The following is a 4563-nucleotide window of genomic DNA, read 5'->3' on the forward strand; positions in this document are numbered from 1 at the left end:
CCCCACCCCCACCTCCTACCTACCAGCCTCATCCCTGCCTCCTTGACCTGTCCATTTTCCCTTGACTGACCAACCCCCACCCTAACTCCCCACCTATACTCTCCTTTATTGGCTCCATCCCCGCCTCCTTGACCTGTCTGTCTCCTCTCCACATATCTGCTCCTTTATCCATCTTCTATTCGCCTCCCCCTCTCTCTCTATTTATTTCAGAATCCCCTTCCCCTCGCCCATTTCTGAAGAAGGGTCCAGACCTGAACCGTCAGCCTTCCTGCTCCTCTGATGCTGCTTGGCCTGCTGTGTTCATCCAGCTCTACACCTTGTTATCTCAGATTCTCCAGCATCGGCAGTTCCTACTATCTCTGCCAGAAAGAGTTAACTCTGTTGGTCTGAGAAGGGAGGGGCCTAAGTCACCAGGTGATGTCATGTCGTATTCTCAGCTAGTCAGTTTAAAACTGTCAAAACCTGCTGATAATTTCAAACTGGTAATTTAGATTTCTATTGTCTTAAAGAAAACTTTATAAATACTTTTAAAAAGAGCAACTTCAAAAATTGATTGATTGATTTTATTGTCACGTGTACCAAACTACAGTGAAAAGCTTTGTTTATGAGTGGTACAGGCACATTACAGCAAGCAAAGGATGTACAGATCAAAAAGACTTAGAAACACACAGGTTACATAATTTGAGGCTAGAGTCCATTCATCAGTCTGATAACGGAAGGAAAGAAGCTGTTCCTGAATCTGTTTGTCCATATGTTCAGGCTTCTGTATCTCCTGCCTGATGTAAGAGGTTGTAGGAGGTCATTATCAGTGTGCAATGGGTTTTTGATGATGTTGGCCACCTTTCCGCAGCAGCGAGCCATGTAAACGGAGTCTATGGATGGACGGTTGGCTTTCATGATGGACTGGGCTGTGCACACCACCTTCTGTAGTTTCTTATGGTCCTGGGCAGAGCAGTTGCCATACCAGGCCGTTATGCACCCGGACAGTATGCTTTCAATGGGGCATCTGTAGACATTGGTGAGGGACCTTATGGACGTGCCAAATTTCCCGAGCCGCCTGAGGAAGAAGAGGAGTTGTGCCTTCTTGACTGTCACATTTATGTGGGAAGTCCAGGACAGGTCATTGATTATCATCACTCTGAGGAACTTGATGCTCTTCACCCTCTCAACCTCAGTTCCATTGATGTAGATGCGGGTGTGTTCTCCTTCTTTCTTTCTGAAGTCAATGATCAGTTCTTTAATTTTGTTGAGAGACAGATTGTTTTCATCGCACCATGTCACCAAGCCCTCTATCTCCCTTCAGTATTTTGACTCGTCGTTGTTAGATATCCATCCCACTATGGTAGTGTCATTTGTTCGGAATTTGGCAACACAGCTGTAGGTGTACAGGGAGTACAGTAGGGGGCTGACGACGCATCCTTGGGGGGCTCCAGTGTTGAGTGTTATTGTGGAGGAGGTGCAGTTACCTATCCTCACTGATTGCGGCTTATGGGTCTGAAAGCTGAGGAACCAGTTGCAGAGGGCAGAGCTGAGACCAAGGTCACGCAGTTTTGAGATCAGTCTGGAGGGGATAATGGTGCTGAAAGGTGGTGCTGTAGTCTATGAGCAGGAGTCTGATGTAGGTGTCTTTGTTGAGTGGATGTTCCAGGGATGACTGCAGGACTAGGGATAAGGCATCTTCTGTGGACCTGTTATGTCAGTAGGCAAATTGTAGGGGATCGAAGCAGGTTGGGACACTGGAGTTGATGTGGGCCATGACCAGCCTCTTGAAGCACTTCATGATTATTGAAGTCAGAGCTATTGGGTAGTAGTCATTTAGGCACACTGCACGTGTTTAAATATGAATTTATGGAAAATATGAATATATGGACAAAACATTTCTCATTCCAAATTGAGTTCAAATTGAATGTCTTCCAAAAACTTAGTTATGTTTTCAGAACAAGCCAAAACAATTTTTCACAACATTTTTTCTATTGCAGTTTTAAAAAAAATGTTTTTAAATTTTTCAATCAGATAAGATTTGAAAGTCTTGTGCTTATGATGCTTTCGGGCTACTCCTTGTTTTAATACGGATTTCAAGGGATGTTCTCCTTGTAATAGCCATGGGAATGCTCACAGAGAGCTTCTTTAAATTCACTGGGGTAAAAGGATTTGTTGATCTCTTTCCTGTCTCTGCCTAAGGGTCCCACTGCCTTGTCCACTCCTTCCGGCTCATGGGTGAGAGTACATACTGACTTTATCTCACTGCACAGGGATGGAACAGCTGTTTACTACATTTTCAAAGTTACCTCCTTGCCTTGCAACATAACAGTCCTAGGTGCTGTCAGTTCACAGGTTGCTGTCTGACATGGTTTTATTTTTGTTCTATTAAGGGAGAAGTTCATTATATCTTAGTTTCAACATTAATATTCAGTTTGCCCAGTCACAATGATGGGTCTACTTGCAACCTTTGTATCCGTTATACGTAATACAGAGAAATGCTTTTCTATTGGTAATTGTTTTAACCCTGCAGCTCTTTTCCCAATTCACACAGCTTTCTATTTTCTTTATCCACTTGTAAAGCACACAAATGGGCACTGTAGGCCAACCTATTCTAGACAGTTTCTAACTCAGTTGTTGCTTTATACCCTCTTTCAAAAGACTAGCGAGGCCACCATCATAATTATCATCACATGCTTCTACAATTTCCTATATAGCTGCCAATGCCAATTTTCCTAGCTTTTCCATTAACCTATTGGTCACATTTTCAAATATGCCAGCAACATGATAACCTCAATTAAAGACTTCTCACGGCTTCTCAAACGTAAAGCCAATTAAACTGTTACTACTGTGATACATTAGGTAATTAGTTAAAGAAATTACACAATGTGACAGTAGGGGCTGATTCACTGATACTAGAGGACAAACACACTGTTGGCATGGAATGTTTCAGTCTTGTTAAGTTGGTGGGAGCAACATCCTGCACTCTAGCCGAGGTGTTAGGGAACTCCTCACTCAGTCCGAAGAAGGGTCCCGACCCGAAACATCAACTTTCCTGCTCTTCTGATGCTGCCTGGCCTGCTGTGTTCCTCCAGCTCCACACTGTGTTGCCTTCCTCCTCTCTGTATGGTTAGGTTGCAAGTGACTAACAGGTTCCTCAAGGTCTGTTCAAAAGGAATACATGAAAACACATGCACTTTGATATAAAGCAAATTTATTAGCTTAATCTAATTTAGATACATGCAAACTAATGAGTGAATCTATTAGCTTAAACTGCCTGAGACATATTCAACAAGCGAGCCTCACTGCCGTCTACCATTGGGGTGTCCCAGGTGATGGTTGGCACTTGGAGCTCTATCTCAGGTTCCATGGCCCCGGTTCTGTGAACCCCAGGCTGATGGTGAAAAGTTCCCTAAGTTGGGAAACGTCCTATTCTGAATCTGATATTATGTGCTGTATGTCCATCTCTGTGTACTTTTCCTGAGCATTCCTTTGTGGAAAAAAAAGGTCCAAATGCCTCTTTGTCTTTGCACACAGGGTATTCCCAAACCCAGCCAAGCTCACTGCAATTATCTTCCAGCCAATAAAGGCTGTTTTTATACTAAGCCGGTTTTTCATGTATTTTCCTTCCATTGCTTATAGCCATATCCAATTAACCCTTAATGATTAACCTTTAACAAACTGATTTGGAAATACCATTTTAAAGCCTAACATTACAAATGCCTGTGGTACTGCAGCTGCCTTTCACTACTTTTGCTCCATCCCTTTTTCTCTTATGTGCCACCACTTGGGCAACCATGGAGAAGGAAAATGAGGGACCCATCGGAACCCTTGAAGCATTTCCAATATTGACTGAAATCATACGGCACACATAACCCTCAGGGCTTGACAGGGTAGATGCTGAGAGATATTACCCCTCAGGAGAGAATCTTGAAATAAGGGCTATAGTTTTAAAATAAGTGATCCCTCATTTAAAACAAAGATGCTGAGGATTCTTTTTCTCTGTCATTTTATAATGATTGAAATTCTCTTTGCCAATGCAGGCTGGGTCATCAAATATGCTGAGTTAGAATGACTGCTGAAATTAAAGGTTATAGAATCATACAGTGTGGAAGCAGATCCTTAGGTCCAACCAGTCCACGCTGATCATGTTCCCAAACTGAACTAGTCCCATTTGCCTGCATTTGGCCCATATCCTTCCAAACCTTTCCCATTCATGTACTGATCCAAATGTCTTTTAAGCAATGTAACTGTGGGGGACAAGCAGAAACGTGGAGTTAAGGCGACTGTCAGATCAACCAAAAATCATGATCTTTTTATTTGATCAAACAGGATTGAGGGTACACTGGCCTACTCCTGCTATTTTTATAAGTTCACTCATGGGATGTGAATATGACTTTCTAGACAACATTTACTGTCATCACAAGATGCCCTTGAGGAGGTGGTGGTTAGCTATCTCCTTAAATTGCTGCAGTCTGTCTTGGTCGTTTGGGTTTTTTCTATTATTTAGATTTCTAAGCGTGCCCTCTGAAAAAAAGATGATACGCTTGTTCGTTTAATTAGCTTGGTTTGACGAACATTAAT

The sequence above is a fragment of the Rhincodon typus genome, chromosome 27, assembly GCF_021869965.1.
Source record: "Rhincodon typus isolate 14 chromosome 27, sRhiTyp1.1, whole genome shotgun sequence".
In the NCBI taxonomy this organism is placed as follows: domain Eukaryota; kingdom Metazoa; phylum Chordata; class Chondrichthyes; order Orectolobiformes; family Rhincodontidae; genus Rhincodon; species Rhincodon typus.